Here is a 26520-nt window from a genome sequence, read left to right as displayed (position 1 = left end):
CATTAAATTTAAGCTTGGCTTGGTGAGGATCTACATGTCTTCTATCTCAGCAAGCTAATAACTTCAGGTCTCTGGAGCATCAGTGAGGTCTAAATTTAACTAAAGCAATTTTGGAGAATGTGTACTACAATGAACCCAGAAAGTAAAACCAAAGCCAAACCAAAAGAAAACCTCCTCTTTCTTTCCCTGCTACTATGATTTGTCAGACATTTATAGCATTTTTTTAACAACTTCCAGTTTCTGCAGCTAGTCTTTTATCTCCTGACTGAAAGTTAATTTGTGTTTGGAGAGTTTTTGCAGATTTCAGCAGCTGATGGTTGTTTGAGCTTCTCATTTTTGTAGTCTCTTGGGCTAAGGGACCTTATCACAAGGTTGGCCTCTTTTTAAATCCTACAGCTGCAAAAAATTGAAGTTGTCTGTGGTGCTGCCTACTTCCCCGTCTTGCCTTCAATTCTCTTGTGCCCATATTTCATACTTTTTTTTGTCTACCAAGTTCATATACTCCACAGAAACTCCTTCCAGATTCATTTGTTCTGACTTAGGGTTACTGTAAAGCTATTCCATCATTTAAGGAGCAAAAGATAAGATTAGCCTTCATTTCACCCTATCTATAACTACAAAATATTCAATTCATAAAGAAAGAAGAGAATTATATGTTGATATTTTTCTGTGAATGGTCTGGCAAAACTAGCACTGCATCTTTTTTTTTTTACTGCCAGACTACTGTGGAGCAGTAGAATTCTGTTCTAATTTTGCAGCAAATTTTGGGGGCATAAGCAACAGAGATTTGGTAGTGCGTCAGGGTGTTCTAGTAGGCTTTCCTTTCCTCCTTTCCTTTCCACTACTAGTCAAATGTGGTATGGTTTGTGGTATGAGACTGTCATAGGTATGAAGGCTGAGTGTGTTATAAGAATGTAGTTCCCACTAGCTTGGTTAAACTTAATTTTGGATTATGATTCTGCTTGTCTGTGTTTTGAGCATTTGGGATATTATGCATATCTAACTTAGTATTTGGTGATAGCTTTCCAGTATTCATTGCATTCTATCTGAAAAATGACAGTGTTTGAATCTTGAATCAATGATCCTTGATCACTAAAAATTTTCTTGATGTTTCTGACTGGAAAGTGTTACTTAAAAAGAGAGCAAGATTATGAGTTTAAAGGGCTAATATAATAGCTAGGAAATAAGTTTGCACTGAATGGAACACTTCAGTTGCTCTTGTACTCTCAAATGATGGGGATGTGAGGTAGGTGACCTGCCACTGGATGTAATTTCTGTCATATTTCCTAAATGCCATGAAAACTAGCTTTGGTGCTTCTGCCACCTTTTCTTGGAACCATAATGTGTATGTCTTGACGTGATCCTCGTTGGCAACAGAGGGGTGGTGGTGAAGATACCGAGATGAGCAGAGTGTTCTACACTGGGGGGTGGCGTGAGGGAGAAACGGTGCAGGGTTCTTTCTGGGTCTCAATAAGACAGGCTGACAAGTGGCTTAATAAAATAGCTGTTTTAATAAGATAGAATAGAAAGAGGACTATAGATAGCAAGTAAATCTTAGGTCCTTTCAGATGCTGGGAGCCCTGCTTTCATGCAGCATTGGACAGACCCTGGATGAATTTTCCCATGGCATGCTGTGCAGATGGAGAGGTTCCTCCTTTTTTTGTCATTTGAGCAATTATATTGTTACAAGAAAACAACTCCGTTCGCAAAGGATGTTCACATGAGAACATCTTGCTGCTCTTTTAGATAAAGGCAAGGTCCCACAGGGGCCAGTACCGAGGGGCAGCTGCCTGCAGCCTCCTCTGTTACGATGCCGAGGAATCTGTGCAGCACAAGACAGGCCTGAAGGCCACGCTGTGTCTGTGTGTGCAGCACAACACAGCGCAGGCCTGCTCCTGCTCACGTTAACTGTTCCATGGATCGCCACCTCCTTGATGCACAGTGGTCTCCCGGTCAGGATCGCTACATTCCACCCCTTCATCCGCATACAGTTTACCTTTCTCAAAGATAGGTAAGTTACAGATTATATTAGTAAGCTGTTCAGCTAATAGGAAGTTTCCTGATGGGCTGGAATGTTGTCTGTGTGATGACACCCATCACTGCACAGCACAGACCGGCATGGGGTATTCCAGCAGGTTCCCATACAGCAGCTGCTCATGGTAACATATGGGCTTCTCAAGCGCCAAGTACCAGGCCCAACAGAGCAGACGTGTCCTGTTCAAGATCACATTTCCTCAATTACAATGTCTTCCACAAGTCTCCCAATACAAATAGCTTTGTTGGATCATTCTAGAAGATGAAGCTGAGTCTACATGGTACGATGGGAGAAACCAAAATAAGCACTGGTGTTATTTCTTTATTGCTCTCCTTAAAGAAAAGTTAAAGCAAGCTGATACGAAGAGTAAATTTCACTGAGGCTTTTTCCAGTTTGTTTATACCCTGTGCTACAGTTGGGCATCCTCAAACCTGCTTCTATTTGCTGATGAAGTTTATTTTCATTCTTGTTCGCTTCCCTCTCCCTCCCTCTTTCTCTCTCTGTCTTTTTACTTTCCCAAAACTGCAAGACGGTTTGCTCCTGCCACGTCTCCTCGTTGGTGGCGTTATCAGGCACGTGTGCAGCAGGTGAGATTGCAAACGCCACTGTTCTCCGGGATTCTAAGCATCAGACAATGTTTTACACGGCGTCCCATTCTCTAGCTGACTGGTTGGACATGATGTTGGTACCTTATCTTCACGCTGACACACACTGGACATTAATAGAAATACATTGCTGAGGCACATGTGTGGAATTTCAAGCAGCCTTTCTAGCTGTGCTTTAGATAGTCTATTGTGTGCTTAACCTCTTGGAAGAGGTTTTGATGAGAAACGCATAATGTTAACTCTTGGGTGGCTGGGTGGACTCTCTTCGAGTTTCTTATTACAGTCAGCATATCATCTTCCTAATTGCATGCTGCTTATGTATTTTGGAGTTTCAGCAGTTTTAAACCTATCTTTCCGTGAGCAATATTCCTCCTTCCTAATGCAAATTTTTAGGGAAGAAATAGCTATATGTATTGCATGTGAGGAGGAGGTAGGAAATATGTGCTTCAGAGGGAAGTGAGCTGCCAGCACCCTTGTTTAGCTTTGTCTAAAGTCTGTCCCTGTATTATTTTTGGCTCTATGATTGCTTTACATCAACTAAAAAAATGACCTGGATGCAACTGCTGCTATTTGCCAGGAATTCCTTCTGCTTTTGGAGCAGATCAGAATTTTTATTGTTTCCTTTGTACTATATATGTATACTTTCTCTGCTTGTTTGTTATGACCATCTGCAATTATCTATATTATTTATGAGTACTGAGTAAAACAGGATGGAAAGTAGCTTAAAAGGGACTGTACTAAGGGAGAGGAAATGAGCTGATGACTTTTCTCTTTGATTTTTAGACAATGAAAATAGAACACCTGCAAGCTTATGAGGGAGGGAAGGAATTAGAGACTTAGCTGGCTTTCTTTTTCCTGTCTGCGTGTTACATTGGGGGTTTAGAGCCTTTTTAGCCTCGAAGAAGTCGTGATAATGGGCAAACTTGAAGGATGATGCAGTAGGAGTCGAGAGTAAAAATTGATCAAACAGACAGAGCAGAGCTATGTATAATTACTGTCCAAAAGAAAAAAGCTCCATAGTTTAATACCTACTTGAATAGTACATTAGACTAAGGATACATTTGTTAAATAACCAGTGCTCTTCCAATTAGGACTGAGAGCTTGCCATGTACATTCACTGGATCTTCAGCCTAATGCTTTTGCCATGGAAAAAGTGGTTCACTGTCTAGCAGATGACTTCAAGCCCCTTTTTTTTCTAAACACATAGGCTCGTATCTCTTCTCTCTCCTTTTCCCTTCTCTCCAGCCTCTGAGCAGAATGGATTTGTTCCTCGGTATTCATCTTGCTATAGCTGTAATTGGCACTGTCGAGCTGAAACTGTGACTCCCCTCTGTAGCCTCCAAACTTCCAATACACGAATGGTTCCTGACAAAAGCTGTTCTCTTCCCAGCTGAGGACCTGAGAAATCAGTAATTTTTGTATTTTCATATGATACGCTCTCCTAGTGTAACAGCTGAATGTGGAAAAAGGGGGATTGGGAATAAGGGTATGTTTAAAAAAAAAACCACAAAAACAAAACAACCAACAAAAAACCAAACAACAAACCACCACAAAACAAAGCAGCACCCTAAAAAACCAAACCAAACAAAAAAAACAACCCCAAACCACCACCAACAAAAACTTATGTCAGCTGCAAATAAACTTGCATGTTTCTTAAATCCTCTTCCCTAATTTTTCAGGGTAAAAGAATTTTGTTTCAAGTACAAAACTTGAAAAAGCATGAGAGCTTTAAACTGCAAAGCAAACTAAAATTTTAAAGATAATGAGTGTCGGTCCAGCCTATAGTTTTCTATCATTTAAAAAGTTACCTCGCCAGCCAGCATGCCTCTTCCTGTTCAAGGCTCAGCATTTTGCAGTGTAATTTTTCTAAGCTTTGTGCTACTGAAGGTTATCATAGACTTCTGTTAAAAACCTTCTTCCCTGTGATTTCTTGTTATACAGCAATCTGCAAAAAGAGGTGGTTCTATATGGTCAAGTAAGAATTTGACATTGTTCCTTTGCTGGTAACAGAAGTGGGATGCGTCAACACCTTTTCCCATCTGATGGCTGTTCAGAAGCCAGCTCTCGGGTCACTCTGCCCTTGTTCCAGATTGTGATGAAGTTCTAAATGCCATCTTGAAGCTGTTGCCAGCCACTTGCATTTTCTTTTCTTTAGAACAGTTTAGTAGTAGTTCATCAAATTTTATGCATCTGGGGTAAAAATAAGAGTTTTCATTGTAGTTAATCTAGATGGAGTATCAGTTTGTGCCCAAATTAAGTGGGGACCATTAGCCATGCTCCTGCTCCAATAATGTCATTCTGCCATAGGCTTATTTTCTAAGGTTAATAAGGAATGTGTTAAGGCACCTGGAGGGAAAGGAGCTCTAATGGTCTTAGCTGCCATTCTCCTCTGCATAGATGGGACTAGCGTGGTTGATAAATACTTCGCTGCCTCAGGCCTCGCACATGTGGGCTGCTCCCTTAGGAAAGAAAGTAGTTCAGGGGGTACTGTGGGTGTTCTTCAAATGGGATTGAAGCTGCTGGACAGAAGAGATTTCCTCCAGCATAGTCTCACTAACATGAATTTTAATCTCTCCTAATTTCGGTGTTTTGCTGTCCAGTACCTCGGTGGGCAGGTAATGGTAGATGACAGATTTTTCTGACTACATGTGCAAGTGCAGGCAAAATTTTGCCTTGTTTGCACACATGTCTAGAAGTTACATCTGCTTTCTGCACAAGAAATATGTCTTACTGGACATTCTTAAACTGCAGTAAAAATTTACATCTTTGTAAGAATGAATAATAAACTTCCATATAATTAGACTGATTTCATACAGTTGCTTGTTGGCCAGCAGATGTTGCTGTTGAGCTTGGTTAGGCTTCACTGTGCAGTTCAGCAAGTCATTTGCCTATTTTAGGAGCTATGATGCAGACTGATTTGGAACTAAGTTTCCTGCTTGATAATTCATGTCATCTACTGCTAAGTCAATATACTATCCAGAGACCCAAGGTACATCTTGTGCACGTGTGTGTGTAAATAAATAAACAAACAATATTAGAGTGTCTTTTTTACTCGTGCATTATTTCTTTCACTTCATTACCAACTCTGAATTCTTATGAAACTTTCTGCTTTAATTAGCAAAGCAGTTTTGACTTGCTTATTTTAAATTATTTTTGAGGGAGGGAGTTTGGTGGCTTTTCAAGTGAGCCTTTAAAATGTGACGGTGCAAATGGAGTCTAATAAACAATCCGAAAACAGCATAACCTCATTAATACCCCTTTGAATTTAGGATCTGGGAAAATCTATTACCTGCCTTGTGCAGAATCTGGGAGATGAATTATATATCTTATTTGGGGTCAAAACCACTGCTCAGCCCGACGGTTGCTCTGTGTATTGATCTTGCAGACTCTGTGCTCTGCTCCTCAGTTCTTTGGGATGTGATTTTAGCTAGCCGTAGTACTCTTATTTTGGAACTAAGGAATTTAATGTGCATCTCGGTTGCATGCCAGTGATGATGCCTTAGCCGAGTTCGTACTTTTTTCCTGCTGTGTCGAGAGCACTTTCAAAGCAGCAGTGAGTGGTTCCTGAAGGTGGCAGTGAAGGGACACCCATGAAGACTCCTTTCCAGGGGTGGACCGGTAACTGCTGAGCCCTCAAATTGCTTGCATACCAATGAAATGTCTCAAAGTTTTTGCTTCTTTGTTTTCATTCTGACTCTAGCTTCTCCAGGAGTTACCGTAATATTTTTCAGGATGAGTTTACTCTAAGTTTTTGAAGTTCATTGGTTTCTATAGAAATACATCATCTGGAGTTGTGAAGCCACTAACTTCCACAGTCCTGACATAATTTGCAAACTGGAGATGTATGTTGAATCAGCCTGCTTCTATCTTCACTTTCTCACCATGCTTCCTGGGGCTCGCTTTCATGCTTAAATGCATGGGTCTAGCAGCTTGTGAAGTTGCTGTGTATTCAGGCTGCAGAGCGGGGAGGACAAGATTGTCATGAAGACGGTGCAGGTTTCCACACAAATGGTGTGGTATGTTCTCAGCCACCTCAGATTCCTCCTTGGTCTTCAGCTCTCTAGTTGGTTTCTGGTAGTACTTCGAGGGGTAGATAACTGCTGCTGAGAGCAAGTTTGGTCTTGGAAGTGGTGGGAGGAGAGCGGCAGATGCTGTCCTAATGACATTTCATGCTCGCTATCAAAACTGATGTCGCTGCCTCTGTTCCTCAGATCCTCTTTAAGAGTCACTGTTTTGACCTACATCCTAGCCTTCTAATTAGATACTACCTATGAAAATGGTCTGTAAAAATTGACTATAATATCTGTGTCCCTTTGCCTTTGACTATCTGCAATCAGACTATGTAGACTAAGACCACCTGTATGAAAAAAACACTGGAGTTTCCTTCAGCAGAAGTTCAAGATGTGTATGCAGTGCTTTTGTAAAGGCAGTATCTCAGGGTAGTCTTCACTGATATTGTAAGTTTCTGACTGATTTGAGTAATTTGGAGTTTAAAATGTAAAGATGATGTAGCTGGCCTTGGACAAAAATGAATCATTGCTTTGAGGGCAGAATCTTCTCTTGAGGGAGAAGTTGGTGGTTGGCTGGAATCCCTGCACATTTTTAGGGAGGAGATTTGTATCTTTTCATCTGTTTTCAAAAAGGAGAAACAAGAGTTATAAAAACCACTTAAAGGTTCAGTTAAGATTTATTCTGGCTGCATAACTGCCTCCCATAATAACTTTAATATGCATCATCCTGAAACTCCTAATTGGCCCTGGTGTTGGCAGGGCTTTCAGACCCAGCAGAATCTCCAATGTTCAGCAGCTTTTAGAAAGGAATGGAGCCAGAGAAGCACAAAAGATGAAATGGCTGCCTTATAAATTCTGACTGACCTTGAGAGTCCTTGTTTTAACGAGCAGGAGGATGCTGTTGAGAGCCATCTAGACAAGAGCAATGGTGGGAGTGTGTGTAGGTGTGCAGTTGTTGAGGCAAGAGGAGAGGATGGGGGAAGACCTCATGGGCTTGGTGGGAGGAGGTGGTTTTGTTGTGGGCCATGTACCTGCTTCTCCTGTTGTTTCTGTTGTTGGTTGGAGCCTTGTCTGTACTGACAGTGATTAAAAGTGTTTTTCTTTTTTCCTGATGGCTGCTTGTAGGGGTGGGCTATGGAATATCTGTGGGTTGAATTAATCCATTTCATCAGAGCTGGTATCTCTATTTAGGAAATGATCCCAGTCAGTTGTTCCTCTCTACTTGGTGACTGACTGGTCCCTGTGTGGGCGCTCATCAGATGGATCAGAGCCTGAATGACCGGGAAGGCTGAAACTTTCTTTAGCTTCTCCTCTGCTCCCCCCCGTGCCTGGGTGGGAGGTGGAAGCCAGCCAGCCTGTTGCGGTGTCGTATCGTTTTTGTGAATGACGGAGGACTGTCATTCTCGCTCTCCTGGGCTGTCAGTTGGGCACCTTTTGCAGACCCTAAATTCCCTTTAAAACAAAACATTTGGCTTAGTTTATTTCATTCCATTAAGTAATTTCACTGCTAATGCATAATTATCTACAGCAGTGACACTCATCTATGCTTTAATTATCTCAAAGCTGCACAATTCCCCCTCCCCCCTGCCTAGAAGTTGTCACTGGTGCAGGGTGGTTTTGCAGAGATAACTGTGTAATACACGGCAGTGCTTTGGGTCTCACACAATACTCAGGCAGTTGCTGATTGCTAAATGTAGGCAATAGAAGAGTCAAGGATTTTGGTCTCAGTCTTCTATTAGTGGCTCTTATCCATGTGGAGTGAGACACATTGGGAAGGAAAAAGCATATCAAAACTTCATAATATGGGCTTGAAGATAAGGATATGAGCAAGTGCTGATTGGAGGCATTGAGCTTACAGGTGTTAGGAAAATTTGGAAGCACAAGTATTTGTTTTTCTTCTGAAGAAATGTAAGAAATGAAGCATCCGTGATCCTGGGCAGCAGCCCAGGAGCCCTGATTGTGTTTGAGAAAGAGTCTTTGTATTTATTGTGTTTTTTTTTTTTTTTCCCCCTTCTTTTCTTCCTACCCCCTGCTTTGTTACCAACTCTGGTTTTGGTAAACACCCTCTCCAAGTACAGAAGAGCCCAGTAAAAGTCTTTGATCCAGCCACTCATTATGAGGAGATACAACTGAGTTACAGGGTATTTACTCCTAAGTTGGAAGAAGACACATACTCGAGTGAAATACCTGCTATTTCTTAACACCACACTCTCTTGTTTAAGGAGTGATTTTGTTAATGAAGGACAAGGTCAGTCCTATCCGAACAGAGGGCAGATGGGCAACATGATACTTGTGTCGTTGGAAGGTAAAGGTCTGTTTGGGAATAAAATGTTGTTTAAGAGAACCTTGCAAAAACCTTGCAAAATCTGAATGAGGAAAAAGCTGGAGGGGCTCATAATTGCACTTGTCTAGTTTCACAAAGCTGAGAGAAGTGGGTTGTAGACACCTCATTTAACTTGCAATGATGCACTGAGGTTTGTGGATGAAGAACACCTGGAGCATGTGTCAAAAAGGTAGCAAATCTTGAGAGGGACTTGATAGAAATGAGGACAGTATGAGGAAGCAAAGCCTGTTTATTATCTTATAATAGATGGAAATGAGGCCATTTATTGGTGTTATCTGCTGGCGGAGACGTTCTGCCAACTACCTTTGTTTGGAACTCTGACCAAGACGTGCAATACGTAATTGTGTTCCAGTTTCCATCCTGACTTAATTCTTAGGATTGAAATTACTCTCTTTCAAAAGCATTGAATTCTTTTCCTGTTTTGTTATGATGAAGGCAATTTCTGGGTGCTGACTGTCAGGAACGAGGAGGGGAGGGCTATACAGCTTGTGTTACAACACGCATCCTCAGTCCCTACGTGTCTGCTGCACTTGGCTGGCAGCAGTGACACCTGTTTGAGCAAGATTTCTTTGGCCTAGAAGTATGCTATATATTTTCTTTGGCCCAAAGACATAGTCTTAAGTATGTCACTTAAGACCTCACAGCTTGCTGAGCTCTAAATCTTTCCATCAATCTCATACTTATTTTCTATCGTATTTATCACCATAGTGTTTTATGTGCTTTCCAGATAAGTAGACTGGCGTAATATGGTGGTCAGTTTGATAGCTTTCTTCTTCTCAGGAAAGGATGTTATATTAAGAATTGTGCTTCCTGCGGGAGGTTATATACTCACCCCACAGTAATTTAGTCTCAGAACTTTCTGGGAACCTGAACACCACTGACAAATTTCCAAATGTCTCTTCTCTAAATACTATTGGTTGAAATACCTTTCACATCTGGCAAGGGATGCTCACATAGAAAGATTTTAAAGTGGTAGAACTAATACCCAGAACAATTGCTTGGGGTTTTGGTTTTGTTTAAAGCGTTCTTGAAAACCTTCCCATAAACTTCCCATAAAAGCACAGAAGTAAATACTGCCTTAGTGGCTTTTTTGACTCATCTTGTAAAAACCACTTGCCAGGTTTGAAGTTTCCATGAGCCTGTGTTAGTTGCTTCTCTGGAGCTGTACTCTCACCTGTGTAATATACTTTCCAAGTAGCAACGGGATGAGATGTCACTCTTAAAAAAATATTAGTTCATGCAAAGATAGAAAGGAAAACAGGGGGGACGAGAACTCTGTAATGGAGGTGATGGAGCTTGTTGCCTCAGTTCTCTTGGCTGACATGAGTGAGATACAACATGGAGAGAGCATTCCTTATCCACATGGCAAGGGAGGTTGGCTGGGCATTGTGGGAGAGCTGCTGTGGGAAAGGCTAGGTGAATGATCCCAGTGCGGCACATGTGGGAGAAAAAACAGTAACAAAAACCATAGCATACGCTGCCAGGCCTGGGACTGGGGGTAAGAGGGAGAATGGCGCTTCCTGGCTCTGTGTGCACGTGATGCTTTTGCCTCCTGTGGGTTTGTTGGCAGGTGTGGAGAGAAAGGATCCCAGCCTGGCAAGTCAGCCGCCGGCATGGCTGATGATTAATTGCCCTTTTAAAATTGCAATTATGTCAGTCATAGAGCCCGCGAATATTAATTCCCGATTTGCTGCTTGAAAAACTGAACGATGATGAGCCGGGTCCATTTTACTGATGTCTCAGAAGTGGGCGAAGTGCTGCAGCCAATAGTTACTACTGAAAGGAAAGGCCGCTGTGACTCTTTGCGTTGTTTTGTCTGTCTTGCCTCTTCTCTTGCAGCGTTTCTGTTCCCTTCTTCAGAATCCTCTCGGTGCTTACCGCGAATGTTCCACGCTGACAGTAGTAGGTGGCAGGCTGACACCTAGAGTGAGTTAATCACTGCAAGCAATATTAGTTACCTGGATTTGGTGGATGGCTTTCCACCATTCACTGCTGCTTTCTGAGTCCCTTAGAGACTTAAGAATGAAATAGGGATTGCTTTTTTGCTGCTCCAGCTCTTTCCCTTCATCTCAAATATGTGTAACCTTTCATTCTATTATACTTAGATCTTTTGAGATAATTTTCTGATTGTGCCATCTTGGAAGGATATTAACAGGGAAGCATCAGTACACTGTGACTGTTTTCCTTTCAGTAATCTGCGCAAATACATGGATGATGAAAATCTTGGTTTCTTCTGCAGTTTTGGTCTCTGTTATCAGTCATGATCCTGTCTAGTATTTTCTGCATGAATCAGGACAAATTATTGCATCTTGCTTGTGGTTTAGTTTTCTTGGAATAGTAGTTATCTCAAGAAGTGTTGTCATGATGTGTTGATATTCACTGAGATCTTTGAAGGTGAATAGTATGGTGCGTTTTTAGAAAACAAAAATAAAACCCCTCAGAACTCTCTGGTTGTTTAGTTTTTGATGCTTTTCGGGTTTTTAAAACTTTGTGTTTCTTTTAAAGCTTTTCCAAGCTTTCAGTTATAAGTGACTTTAAGTACCTACCTATTTCATTGTTTGCTTGTGGGGTTGGTATATGCTGAGTTATCAAATTGGCATGACTTTTAAGAAACAGAATTAGATGGTGGAAGTTGCACAAAAATTGTCTCCGCTGTTTGTTCTTTTAGTTGTACATTTTGTGTGGCTGGTAAAAGTTGACTTTCCTGAGAAGTTTTCAGAATGGAGGCACTAAAGAGCTGAAAGTGTTGGGCATGTGAATGCGAGCTAATTGTTATTTGTGGAAAAACAGACTCTCTTACCTGGTGAACACTGAAATTAGAGTGCATTTTTTTAGGCTGAAGTGATACTGCTCCATTTTGACATTCTTGGTGTTTTGCATACAAGAGAAGAGGGCCTTGCAGGAGAATTTTATCCCATCCCATGGACTAATGTATCCATATTTAGGGATATCAGTTTATTAATGTTGATCATTATGTTTGGTGCTTAACTTTGTAAGCCCTTATTATTATCGTTCTGTTTCGATATCCGTCATTATAGTTACTGTCCCACTGAATTAAAGGTGCTATGTGATAACCCCTACAAAAGCAAGGGGTGGGACTTGCCGGCAACGGGAGGCCACTTCTAGTTCTGTGTCAGACTGCTAGGGAAAGGCTAGAAGAAAATGAGATGCAACAGAGAACAGGAAAAAATATGTTTTTGATTTTTGCTTAGTGTTGTCCTTTCCTGGAAGAAAGGCATGTAGCAGACAGTTCAGTATATTTCAGTGGAGACTTCTTACCGGCCTGAAAAGGCATCGAGGGCAGCCCTAGGACAGCAGGTTCAGTGCTTCATTCTGGCTTTTCTGTTTTCCCCATTTTTGAGCTTTTATAATTGAATGGTAAATTGCTCGTTTTCATTGGACCCTTTCATTTTGGAAGGCTCCAAGCAGTCCTGTATTGCTACTGTTGCCCTTTGAGGTGAAAATGAAGCATTTCATTTTACAAAACAAGGATGTTGAATAGACAGCCCTTTAACAACCAAGTTAGCGTTTTGTCACAGGTTCTTGTGGGTGCTATTTTTATACTCCTCCTCCTTCCTGTTTCCATGCTGCACTTTGTCTTAACTCTGGTGTAGGAACTACTTTGTCCAGCGCTTAGTTAATGGCACCTAAGCATGGCTGTCAGGTGAGGAAGTGGTCACTTTTGTCACAGCTCTGAAGAGGTACCAGAACTGCCAGCACCCCTGGCTTCTCAAAGTGCTGTTTTATTGGTACGGAGAGTCAGCACTTAGAAACCTGTCTGCAGAATGCAGAATTTTCAGTAGTGTCTGGCTGATACAGAAATTTCCATTGCGTGATAGGACTAGAGTGATCAAAAGCTTCAGCCTCCATTTCTGTTGGAGTAGTGTCTGTTTTGCCCCAAAATGCTTTGAAAGCTTTGTTTCGTCATCGGGAATTGAGCTTCAGTTTTATGTCACTTAGGATAATATTCCCTAGCTTAATGGGTACTCTAAACATTGATTTTAATTAATTGAAATAGTTTTGGGAAAAAAAAAATAATTTGTATTTAAATTGTTTTAGTAGGATTTGTTTCCGTGGGGCTCCTTAGCAGCACGCGTTGCAAACTCTCCCTACAAGATGCTGCCGAGACCCTGCCTGTTTTAGGTGGCAGCCCAACAGACAAGTACATAGCCTGCTGCACAATGGTGTAAGGTGTGTACACTCATTCTGTTGACACAAGGTGCAAATATCAACTCTTATTCAAGAAGTGCCAAGGGAAAGTCATGTTTAAAGACCGTGCAGGCTCAGAGGTGATTTCTGGCTTTAACAACATGTCTAATTATCCAGCAAGGGGGAATGGTATGATACTCCAGTGATTTATCTTGAAAAGGAGTTTAAGGATATCTGGCCAGGAACTGGAGGTTCACATGCAGAAAGTTAAGGTGTTTTGGAACAGAATATGCTGATCGTCACCATCGTGTCAGTAATTTTTATTGTTGGGGACTGAGAATGGAAACTAAAACTTGAAATGGCTCTTTGCCTTGTTGTAAGAAGTGAAGAATTGACTGTAACTTGTAATGTGACTTGAGAGAACAACCAGTGTTGTGGGAAGCTTGGGAGGAGAAGGGAGTCTGCTTTTGTGTGTTAATATGCTTTTTTGTGTGTCTGCATGTTTTGCCCCCACATCATGTTAATAGACTTTGTCCTTTTTGCTTGGCAATTCCAGTGCTTGTGAGTTCAAGGTAAGCTCTGCTTCCTCTGGGGCTGTGGTCTGAGAAGGATCCTGCTCTTACTGCTCAAGCACTGTGACCGGCATGAAGAGGAAGGTGGGGGCAGGGGAAGATGACTTCAGCTGCTGCCTGTCTCATTTCTGTCAATGTAAAGAGCTTTACAGAGACTAGTAATATTTTGCAATTGAGTTTCTCTTTTAAAGACACTCCGATGCTAATGTTGATTTAATAAGGTTCTCTCATTCTCTCTCCTTGCTTAATTTGAAACGTCTAATTTTGTGCTTCACAGTTCTGAACACAGAATTAGTGAGGGAAGAAGAGCCGGAGGCAGGGGGAGCAGAGTGCCACACCAGAAGTTGCCAGGGGAGATTGATTCAATAGAGTGAGAAGGTGCAAAAGGTTATATGACCACAGTTCAGAACAATGTGATGGTGGTACTAATGAGAAGGAAAGCTTGATCCTTTCAAATGTTTTAAGGTCTCTGTGGGTGTATATAACCAACACTAAATGGAAAAGGGAGCACTGGAGTATTGGTTTCTTTGAGTGGATTTTTCTTTTGATTTTGTATGCATGTAATATATATATATTATATGACAGGCAGGAAGGAGAATATTAAGAGATAAATAAGCTTCTAAAGGTTTTTATTTTAAAGGTTGTTTTGATGTGTGGCATTTATTTTCAAAAATGCTGAGATGTTATGAGAGATTGTGAATTTGATCTTGCTAATTTATTTTGTCTGCACCTGAATGTTTGTTTTTTTTTTTTTCTCCTGCTTTAATTTTATGCTTGTGGAAAAAGCTGTTGACATCCCTGGACATTTAATTCCTTTATTGTGTTGGGGATAAATGTAAACTCCCCAAAACCACGGTGCCAAAAGATTCTCTAAAATAGTGTACAAATAATAGTAGTAACGCAAGCTTTTTCCTTTGCCTGCTGCTTTGTTAGTGTACTTGTCCTCTGCCTCTTAGGAAACCATTCCTATGCAGCAGAGCTGAATCCTAATTTGCCTCTTGCTTGAGTTGGATGACAGTTCTTCATGCAACTGAGCGGACAGTGTAAAGGAGTACAAGTTATGTTCAGCTTAGTTTTATGATAAGCTGCCAACATGTTTCATTGAAAACCTCATTAAATTGCAATTAAATCCACAGGAAAAAAATAGGCCATCTCAGTGAATACTTGATAGATGAGGTTTATGGCTTTCAGTGCTGGCCAGGGGCATAATCTGCCCCTTGCTATGGGAGCTTGGTGAAAGCTGTGGTGAAGTCCCACCACAGAATCACCAGAAAACTGTCCCAAGCACTGGGAGCTGCCTGTGGACGATGATCTCTGCCTGTGTTTCTTCTGTCCCATGGCCTTGGTCAGATAGAATTATCCCTTTCCTGCCTCAAACTCTTGTGTAACACACTCACCCCCCCTCTTCCTCTTTCTTCTCACATTGTTTCTGGTAATAGGAGCTGAACTTCTGCCAATTGCTTCTGCTGAATTTGATAGCTAATACTGGATTGTACAGAGTTATCTCAAACATTTGGTTGGGGGGTGCACTTGACCGAGCAGGCCTGCATAAGGAATGAAGTTTTAGGGCCAGTTGTTAGTAGAGATTCTTTCTAAAAAAAGCCTGAACCTGCCTTCAAGGGTTTCTTTTTCCTGGACTTTCAGTGCCTATAGTGACTAGTCTCCAGGAATGTTTATCAAATCACTTGCCTGTCTGGTTATTTCTAGTCTACTGCACTGGTCAACTTATTTGATCAATAAATCAATCAACGGGTTCTTAAAATTGCCTTCATTGACTTTGGAGGTGTAGCGTACAAAAGGAGCTCACAGAAAGTAAATGATTGTATGTGCCCCAACTATAATTAGAGAGCAGACAGTGTGGAGATATGTTTGTAAATAGTATCTACTACAATAAATACAGCAATCTGTCTTTAGGATTCTGTGATACTCTGAGCTGGATTGACTCTTTCAATTTGCAAACTCATGAAGCATGAATCTTAGCTCTGTCAGGTCATCTGACTGCTATATTTAGAGCATACACTATTTTAAAGCTAAATTTCAAGCTTCTCGCTTTTGATCAAAAGGTCCAAGAGTAAATAATTCTCTGGTTCCTTAGCAATGCGACATCATTTTTGAGCTTCAGGAGCTCCACTGAGAGTGAAATGTTGTTTTCTTTTCCTAAGGAAAATTCCTCAAACTGCTTAACCCTTCCTGCTGCACCCAGTCTACACCCTCTTCTTCTCGACAGCAGCAGCACCTGGTTTGTGATCCTTGCTGAGAGACTACCGGGTACTGCTCCTTCATAGAAAGAGAGAATGGTCTCCCCCTGCCCCTGATTTTTCCAAGCCATCTGCCTTGAGCAAGAGTGTGTTGCTTTGCCCAGTAAATGGGCATAGAATCAGCATTGAATTCTTGTAGTTCTTACAAATGTTAAGCACTTGCACGATGTGGTAAACTGCTGTTTGCAAATTGTCCTATCAAATGGAAATCAAAATTTTGCTGGCAGTGACATAGATTTGCAAGTTGCTGTTGATACAATCATGCCCTGGAGATTGCAATGCAAAAATAAAGAATACAGTTTTACAATAGCCTGAAATCCTGGTTGTTGCTGAATCTACACTCTTCTTTTTGATTTCATTATGATATACTCAGACTTCATTAAAAGATGCAACCTTGCAGCATTTTCTCTGATCACAGCCTTGTGAGGAGCCGAGAGTGCATGTGTTTGAGAACCAGTACATTCTCTTCCTAAAACACACAGTGGGTTGCAAGTGCTTTGGAAGCAAGAATCAGAGTCTCTAGTGGACATTTTGTCTATAGCTCAAAACCACAACTTAATTGGCAGCCTTTTCATAACACTGACTGTGGCCTAGGATGTAGGGAATGCTGCAGGCGAAGACCGAGGTACACTTTCAGAACTGGTCGTAGGAAAATGTAGTGCTGACAGCCTGTCTCTCTTTAGTGATGATAGAAATGAGGGAGATTGCGGTGAAGTTCCTTCCTCACATCTATGTTTTTTCTTTTCTGGGCAGTCTCCGATTAATCTTTCTACATATTTTGACTCCCTTTTACTCTATAGGTAACCCCTTACTGCAGGCGTGATTGTGTATGTGTATGAGCCCAGACCATTTATTTTAACTTGAGTCCCCTATGCTCTTTGTGGTCCTTTCTGTAAGGCTTTGGAATCCACTTGATTTATACTAAATGTTCATTACTGTATGTTTTTCTCACATACATCTTGGCAAACGGGTAGTTTGGATTCTGCCTCCAGAAAGATACCGACCCTGTAACGCTGTGTAAAGCGTGCTGTGCGTGTGTCTGGGATGAAAGAGCAGGGAGAACAGGAAAACTTACAAGACTGTCAAAGTGGGTAAAAATGTAAACTGGGATGTTTGAAAGTGTACCTGACTCTCCACCTGCAGAAGGATTCACGGACTGACAGGGGATGCATGACCATGACTGAAGGCTTTCAAGAATTTTCTTACTCAAGCATGTAATTAAGACAGTCTTTGCCTGTATTAAAAAGCAGCCCCAAAGTCAACCGTATTTTTCTTAAACTGTATAGTATTTGAGATAATCTTTTTTTAAATAAAAAGAAATTAGATTTTTAATCTTGTCCAAGAACTCTGTATTCACTGTGCTATACTAAACCTGTATCCATTGGCTGGTGCCTATAAATATCTGCTTTGTTCAGAGGCAGGTAAAAATTGCTTGTAGTGTCTGGGAGCAAGTGTGGGAAGGGAATTCCTTCTGAACTCACATGGTTCATAATTTTTGCTGCTTGGAGGCACACGGGTTGATTATGCATGTCATCTTGATTTTTTGCAAAACAGTGGTCGTGTTTGAAGTACTATGTTTGACTCGGAAGCTAATATATTTGGTATTTAAGAATCTGGCAAGAGAAAGCTGTGTCCCTGTATGCATGCACAGAAATGAGACTGGGATGTAGGCATGCGTAACTGTTATTTTCCTCCATCTGTCCTATCCCTAGAAAGTCATATGCCACCCTTAGGCTAGCGTAATGGGAGTCTGTATTAATGATTATGAGCTAGAAATAATCCAAGAAGAGTTGAGTGGCCTTCGATTCTAGCTTTATGAGAAAATACCTCGTTGACTCAGTGGGGTCTGAAATACGTTCTGAGATAGAAAGTCATAATTAATATAGAATTTCATGATGCCCTCTTTTGAGATTTTTTTTTTTCTTTTGATAAATTGATCAGAGACTTGGAGATTCTTATGTCTAACAGGCAGAGTGGGAATTTAAGCAAGGAGGTAAAAATTTAGAGGGAGTTGTTGACTCACCTGCTATCAGAAATAAGTATCTTGAGCATACATCTCTACAGAGCCTATGCTCTGCAAGATTTCTATAGACATTGAATGCCTTGTCTGTTGGCAGTCTACAAAATGAAAACTCTATATGTATGTATGCATGTATAGAAGTGGCGATGGGAAAAGGAGAATGTGGGAATGGGCTGAAGTATTAAAGCTGGCAATGAAAGCAGATGGTTTACTTTGGATTTTATAAAATAGGTTTCTCTCTATTTTGTTTTAAATGAAAACTATCAACTGTCAGCATTGCAAACCTATTTGCAGCGATGCCATAAGTATTAGAAGTGCAGTTGTCCCTGAATCATAAAAGGGCAGAGGGTTTTTCTGCTGCTTCCCATCTTCACATTTATAGAATTGTGTATGCTCTGTATACATTAGAGTTGAGCAATTTCATCACAGCCTTTCCTCAAAATTGATTGCTGTTCAGTGTCTCTTCCTGCTTCCTCTCCCTTGTCAGTTGGTTACATTTCTGACTCTCATTACATTTAATATTGATGCTGCTTCAATTTTCCACTAAACTGGAAGCGTTTAAGGGTCTGGAGTGGATGCTGAATGTCTAGATGTATTCTTTAAATGCTTTAATTCCTATGATCGTGGAAAAGTTTAGAGCTGGATTATTGCCTTAAGAAGAAATGACTCTTTGCTCATTCAGTGATGAAGTCTGGTCATCAAGATGTTAGAATATGTGCTGCAGAGCTCTTCAGATACTGACATGAGTGCAAAAGTTGTTGCCAGCAGCTGTCTTGGGTTTTGGGCACCTGCTGCCTCTCATTTCTTGCATCTCCCCCTCTATCTTCCACTCCCAAAGTTGGCAGTGCCCCAAAAAATTCTCTGTATTGAGTTCTGAAGTAGGAGATCTCTACCAAGCTGGTAGTCTGGATTCCTGAGTCATTGGTCATGCTGGAGTGAAATTAGTTATATGACAGTTATTGACTGTGGCAAGGTAATGGACATCTAGGGTGAAGCTGGTTCCAGGCAGGTTACAAAGGCATTGCCCTTCCTAAGGCCGCTGCTTTATCATGCTGATCCCTTCCTCCCCCACCGCCAGTTGCAGAACTGTTTTGATTGCTTACTGCCATCTTTCCGTTTGCCCAGGCCCTGACAGACATGAGTGATGTGCCCGTTATGGCAGTCATGTATGGGTGACGTGGTGTATGGGTTTGGGAAAAGATGCTGGAAATTGTCCGTACGTGTGAAATACTAATTTGGTGCTGCATGCATGATTTCATTGGAAGTTGGACTGTTGATACAGATGTAGGAAAGCATCCCCACCCTGACCAAGCAGTGCTCAAATGTGAAATTTTCAGAAGCACAAATGCATTACTTACATAGTTCCCATATCCAGCCAGAGTCTTCTCCAAGTGGATTGTGTCTTTTTTTCCCCCCTGTATAAATACCTAGGGCAGGGGTTGCTGGTTTGGCCCAAGATCCTGTTTCAATAACTTTGCCTCTGATACAGTCAAGGGGAATATCTTGGTTTGGTTTTGACCCCAAAGGATTAAGTCCAGTATTTATTCAGCTTCCTGTGATTGCTGTACAGTGGGTTACCTGGAAGAGAAATGAACCCTTGTTTTAGCAGAAGAGTACAGCAGGATTGATCAAGGGTGCTGAAAGATGGTGTGTCCTAGAGCAGGGATTATAAAGCTCACAAGCTCCCAGCTGGGAGCTGGAAGTGAAACTCACTTGGTTAGGAAGCAAGGAACCCAGATGTTGCTCATTTCTTAAACAGTTTACTTAAACTTTGAAAGTATTAGTGAACACGCTGTGTCTTTTATTATCAGTCAATATTGATAAATGCATGTCTACTAAGAGATCTTGGCACAGGCTTATGAGGTAGCAAAACTTAAACCAGTAGCTCTCTTGAGTTTTCATTTTTCTATTATTTTATTATTATATGTTATTTAGTCTGTGCTTCACTCCAAATATAGTTATTTTTTTCCCAACACAGCAGTATGTACTACTGCATCTACACCTGTTCTAATTTTCCTGTCTCCATTCAGTGGAGTGTCTCTGTCTTATTCTTGGAGTAATAATTTTCCCCTTTCCTGAAAGGTGACAAAATTAAAGCCTTTGGCAGTACCTGCAAAAGAGATGCCCTGTGGTTAGTAACAGTGTTCTCTCTCTTAAAACTCTAATTCTGCTATTGTGCGTTATATCTTATGGGACATAAGAGGGACCACCTGTCAGTGATAGGGCCGGTTCCTTCTCCTTCCTCTCTTCTCAGCAACTGTCCAGTGCCACTGAGTTAGTACCTCGTGTTCATTTTGTCATGCAAGCTTTTCTCCACCAGAAATGTGACAGTTAATGGCTTAGGCACCCCAGGGATGACAGATGTAAATCCAGTAAAGAGTTGCCGGTGTGCATGACCTATCTGCTGAAATAATAACATGCACCATAAAGAGCCCTGTGTTCCTCCTGTTCATCTGCTGAGGACGGACAGCCTTGCAATTGTTAAAACATAAAAACAAAACTAAGCACATCTGTCCTGACTGTAAAAATCAGCAGGAAGAAAACTGTTATTCAGATCAGGCTTTTGTCAAGATGGGTCAGTGATTACCGGTGAACACCTGTTGTGTATTGGTTTGTTAGGCCAAGGACTTAATGCCGCTATATCAAACCTGCCTGCAGAAAGGGGGGAGTTGGCTTCCCCCAGGTGAACTGTAGATGTTCGGTTCCAGCCCTCTCAGCTGTTGCAAAGGATGAGGATGGACGACGCACATAGCTGATGACACATCATCCCTCAGTTACCTGAAGTAGTCGCTCTGTGCCATTAAAATGATGGCAGATCCCATAAGCACGTTGCAGTCCACCGTCTGCTCCCTCTGGCACTGAACTATGACCAAGAGGAAAGTTCCTCCTGCCCTGTCAACTCCCCTCAAATAAATAATCATAATAAAAAAGGCCAGCCTTTCTGAAGTTTCTGCTTAGCGTCTGTGCTGCTGATTGAATGTAGCCCTGAGAGGCACGGAAGGCTTGCAGCCCTTGACAACAAATGAGAGCTGTGGCTGCCTCATGAATGCCTTGGCTTCAGCAGGAGCTGGGCATGAAATGTTTATCATCTTGTACTTGCTTTGCTGCTGCTGGGTTACTGTGTAAGTAAAAAGTAGTAATAAGTAAATAAGAGGTGATACTGCAGGCTGCTTCATCTGCTTGTCTTCATACTTAAATAGGCTTGCTGATAAAAGAAGGAGCAGGTGAAGGCAGCTTGGATTTGACAGAGGTTTGGACTGTGCACTAAAGATGTGTTCAATTGCCTATGAAGGGGGATCCGGTTGGAAATCTGATCAGTCAGCTGGCTTTCTGTTAGGAAGCACTCTTTGAAATTGTCCAGTAAAGAAGATGACTTGCTATGTAGGTCAGCTTGTGAATTCAAAAATGCCCTTGCAAAAGGATACTTGTTCTTTGCAGGTAATTTGGAAACAGCGCAGTTGTTGGCCACCTCCTTTTGAGTGTGCCCGGCATTGCCACGTTCATTGGTGCATGTTGTGGATATCTGCATCTCTAACATTGTGCAGCACCTTGCATGACTCCCTGAAACTGGCTGCTTCACAGCTGTCTTGCTTAGCTTCCACCCTACAGGGGGATCCTGCAGCAGTCTTTGGGGGCTTTGCTTTATTTTTATTTTTGGGGGTGCATGTGCTTTTGTTTTGCTTTAATAGCGCAGTTCCCAACAGGGGACAGCACTGCACTGCTTAAGATGCTTGTCATTTTTAAGGAACTTTTCTAAACTTGTCATCCTGAAAGCTATATTGTGCAGCAGCAGGCGGCCTCCATAAATCACTGATTTCTCTTTTTCTTCTCTTTCCTTTCCTTTCTCTCTTGCACTCTCTTTATTCCAAGCCTGCAGATTTGGACGCCTGGGTAAGCTCTCTTTTTTTGTCTGGATCTTGCTTATTCCAAGTGTCATGTTGTTACTGTGCGCGTACAGATTGTTATTGCTGAGCACAGATGCAGGATTTTATTTTCTGTCATTACATTTTAAAAGGTGTTCAGCTAGAAAATTGCATATTATTTCCTCCATAAAGATTTTCACTGGTTCCTTTTGTGTAGCTTACAGCTGCTGAAACCAAACTTGATCTGGTGATGTGTGTTGTTGGCTAAGAGAGCAGCAGAAACAGGAGGAAATGAAGGTTACACCAGTACTGCTTTTTAAGGCCATGAGTCTGCATCTGGGTTCTTAAACAAAACAAAACCCAGTCACCTGCTTTCAACAGAATGAGAGAAAGGACAGAAAGCAAGTGATTTTGTAGGCCTTGTGTTTGGAATAGTGACTGCAGGCAGCTCCACAGTAGTGGTGGTATTTCTGCTGATGCAAGTGGAAGTTGAGTCAAGGCTCCCCCACCGTTACTTGTCTGGTACAAGCCTCCCTGTAAAGTTCTGCTGTTCAGTCTCAGGCATGATGTGCGCAAGCTCCCTCTTGCTGTGTTGCCCTAGGCTTGGTCAGGAACATGCCAGCTAGCTAATTTTGGAGCTAGTTCTGTTCTTCAGTGCATTGCTGTCAATTCCTTCTTCTAGTCTTGGAGCCTTTAATAGCATTTGTTTTTCTCCCCTGCCACCTGGACTGCTACCAGGACTGGAAGAGACATGGGAAAGCATGAGGTATAAGAATTTGCAGTTGTGAAGTGTGGCAAGCGGAGGTACCCAGCCAAAACATCTCTGCTGTGCTGCTGCAGAGATGTTACTGGATACCTTTAGGGGAAGCTGATAACTCCTCTCGGCAACGACAGAATGATGTAGAAACAAGGCATTTGATAGAGACTTAAGGACCTTTCCTTTATCCTTATAGCTTCTTTCCCTGGATTGCCTCCGACTGATTCTCTAGGCGTCATCTCACTAGTTCATCTGTGACTGGTGAATGTGTTTTGCCAAGAAGATAAATATTTTTGCAATAATCATGCCAAGTGCTGTGACTTGCCTTTGAGGAAATTCTTTATAGATTGAGGTAGGGACCTTTCCTTCTAGCTCAACTTGCCCTTTGCAGAGAGAGGGGTGTGTTTTTCTTTTCCTCCAGTAGAGTCTTCTCCATGTCCTCTCCCCAAATCCCAGAATCCCAACGGTACTGCAGAGAGAGACAGCCTGATGGTAGCAGTCAGCTGTGGGCTGTGCTATTGCTGCACTTTATTCCTGGGTGCCACGTTCCCTACTGTAGTCTGACCCTGCCAAGAAGCCCTTTTTTTCAAGCAGATTTCCTTCCTAGTTTTCATGTTTAACAAGGTGACGAGAAGGGGCTGTGATTAAAAATAATAAAAGTCTGGTGGTATTTTGTGGTGGGCAAAGCCAGAGCTTAATCTGTGAATGGATGTAGCTAGAGTGAAGCTCAGCTCTAGAAGATGAGTTGCACAGTCTGTGTTGCATGTTGCTGTCAGTTCAGGACGAGGCTAAGAGTGTCTGGCTTTGTTCATAGAGAATGAACCAATAATATTTCATTACCTCAATTGAGAGGCTTGTAAAATATTTCTTTTGGCCTGCCTGTCAGCTAGCAGGCCAGTGCTTGAATTCTTTAGTTGAGCCAGTATGTAATGCATAGCTTTAGAAATGTGCTTTCACAGTTTGTTTCTAAATGGGTTACTTGATAAAGGGAGAGGAGGAGGCAGGGAATCACACGTGACTCTGCCCTAGCTCTTTGTCACCGTTCAACGCAGCACTGAGATAACCTGAAAAACTTTGGGCTGTCGAAAAAAGTGTAAAGATAAAATGTAGGAAGAATTTGAAAGAGCCTCCAACCAGTCCACGGATCCATGCCCATGGAAGCTGTAGTAGCTAGTGTATATACCTTCACTGTCCCTTTGTAAGAATGCAATGCTTGTAACTTCTGACACCATCACAGGAAATTCTTGAGCATTTCCTGAATAGATCTTATACTTAGTTTTTGTACAGAGGGCAGTTGCCTATTGCATACATTCTCTTTTGCAAATATGTGCTGTCCCGTGCTACTTTTCTAAGTTTTGTATGCATTCGTGTGTGCTACGACAAACTACACTCTTCCTCCCCTCTCTCTCTTTTGTTTCTGTCTTTATACTCCTTGGACGTCACACTCTCTGCTGTGTTCTACACTACATTTTCTTAGATGTCATCTCTGGGCTTTGGTCATCTCTTGCATGATAGGTTCAAGCTCAGATGTAGCTTCTGCAGCGTGGATGTGAAATGCAACTTTCTGATATATGATTTTCAAACCAGTGTGTTATCACGCATGTCTTCGCTTCTCCTTCCTTCTTTAGTTCTAAAGGCGTTTGTGGAAAGTGTATCTGATGCTTTGTTTGGCACCTGCAATCTCAGTCCCCTGTGAAATTGTAATAATCTCCATAGCAGCCAGTTCTGTCTGGGACATCACAGGCTTCTGACTTCAGGTAGGGAATAAGCAGCAGGACTAGAAGAACTCTTATTAAATATCCTGCATTCATACAAAATGTCCCTCGTTGCGTAACCCAGTTTGGAACAGTGAATATTTCAAATGACACATCCTCTGACTGTGCCATTCATGCTTCAAACATCATCATAAAGTGTACTAAAGCTTCTAGTTATAACAGCTGGGGATAGAGGGAAACAAAAAGCAACTTTCAAGCAGATCTGTAACAAATAGAATGTTTCTCAGTATCCTTCAATGTACTGAAACATCAGCAGCTCTTAAAACAAGCAACATTGAAAATATGTTTGAGTTGCGAGTAAAAGTTTTCTCTGCAACCTCAGGTTCACCACACAACTTACAGGCAGTAAGTGGGACATAATGGGAGATAACATGGGAGAAATTACTTAGGGGGAAGAATAGTGAGTATAGGGAGGCCATAGTCTGCAGTTGGGAGATCTGTTTTTGATTCTTTGATATCAATTTTGAAAGACCCTAGGGAAGTCGCTAGCAGAATGTCTGTCTGCTGCAGGGTGCGTTGGTGTGGAGGCATTAGTCACTGCGGGCATCCCAGCTCCAGTCAGGTCTGCTTGGGAGTCCGTGGGTCATCATCATGCAGATCAGCACGCCTCTAATGTGTCTGCATCTCAGCAGCCTACTTGAGAGATTAGGTATTTAGTTTATGTTCCCTTCCAGAGGTGTCATATGCATAAATATGCTGAATTTCTTGGTGAATGAGGTCAGGCAAGCTCATAGGTTGAAAGGATGGATGGGTGTGGGGTACATGGATCCATGTCTTGCCAGAAACAGAATAAAGCCTCTTGCCCACCAGTATTGTTACACATATTGGTTACACGTTAGAATAGTCTGCTATTCAGGAGAGTAGCACTGCCACATAATTAATTTATTTAGATTAAGCAGAAACTTTCTTGCATTTTTAAAAGTTCATCTTTTGACTCTTCTTTTTTTCTTTTTTCTTTTTCTTCCCCTTTGTATTACACTTCACACAAAAAGCACCTTCCATCTGAATTGTGCAGAGGTGTCAGTCCTATGTTACTCTTCTTTCTTTTCCTTATTTATTTTCTCCTTAAGGAAATACAAGTCACTTGTTTAGTAATCTGTTTTTATGGGTGTTACGCAGAAAATCAGCAGGAGAATCAGGGTCCTTTGGTCATCCACCAGACCACCCTGCCTTCTTACATCTGTTTCATTTCAGTTGAAATTACTTAGTCCTTTTCTGTATAGAAGATGGATATTGGTTCGGAAGGATAGCTGTGGTTCTCTTATCAGAAAATGGTAATAATTTTGGCACTTACAAAGTGCCCGTCAGTGCCCCTGTTGTTGCTGTGGTATTGCTTTGGTCAGGCTACATGTATAGGGCAGCTCATTCTCATCCCCCTCCCCATCCTATTTCAGCTGGTTTGTGGGCTGGAAGGTATATAGCAGCTCTGGTTAAACCAAAGCCAGAGATTTTGCCTTTGATCAAGTGTCTTTGAGAGCAAGAGGATTTAGATATGAGTCTATAGTGCTCGTGCCTTACCGTGGCCCTGTTGGCTGGGATGACAAACATGGGAACCAAAATATTTCTTTTTCCTTTTAAAAACAAACAGACACCACCACCACACCCCTACAACCCCCCTATTTCATGTACTCCTTTTCTTCCTTACTTATCAACTGTCCCTCACTGCCTAGCTTAAAATCTCTTCTAAGCCCTATTATACCACTGTATTTCCATCAGCAAAGGAGCAGAGAGAAGGAAATGCACAGCAACTTGCTTTCAGATGTAATTTTTCTCATTAACAATGGCTGTTGGCCATAAAATGACAGGTCTGAGCCCATGGGGATGTTTCTGTCCCAGCTGCTTAATCATACTGGACCAGCATTTTCTGTGGTTGTACCATCATCATTAAAAGTTAAGAGCAATGCTGCTGGGATGCTATAGATTAGCAGGGTTTGCGCTCATGTCAAACGGACTAATAATTCTGGTTTTGAAAGGTCTTCTGCCTGGTGATAACTGATGTGGCCCCAGAAATTTTTAGGGCAGGTTGGGGGAAGAAAAACAAGTGCCATTCTTCTTGCTATTGTTGCTTGTTAATTTTTAAACTTAAAAAGTTTGGTTCAGTTCCATCAGTGTCGTGTTTTCTTAATGCTAGT

General features: G+C 41.7%; 1 protein-coding gene across 3 annotated transcripts in view; it reads left to right on the top strand.

The window, feature by feature from the left end:
* The window catches only part of CHCHD6 (coiled-coil-helix-coiled-coil-helix domain containing 6), a 118618-nt gene that overhangs the window by 13174 nt on the left and 78924 nt on the right, over positions 1-26520 (top strand). The gene's annotated exons all lie outside the window — the stretch shown is intronic.

Source organism: Ciconia boyciana, chromosome 11 (genome assembly GCF_034638445.1).
Source record: "Ciconia boyciana chromosome 11, ASM3463844v1, whole genome shotgun sequence".
NCBI lineage: Eukaryota > Metazoa > Chordata > Aves > Ciconiiformes > Ciconiidae > Ciconia > Ciconia boyciana.
Note: the sequence above shows the minus strand (reverse complement) of the source record. Positions and strands in the feature narration are given on the sequence as shown.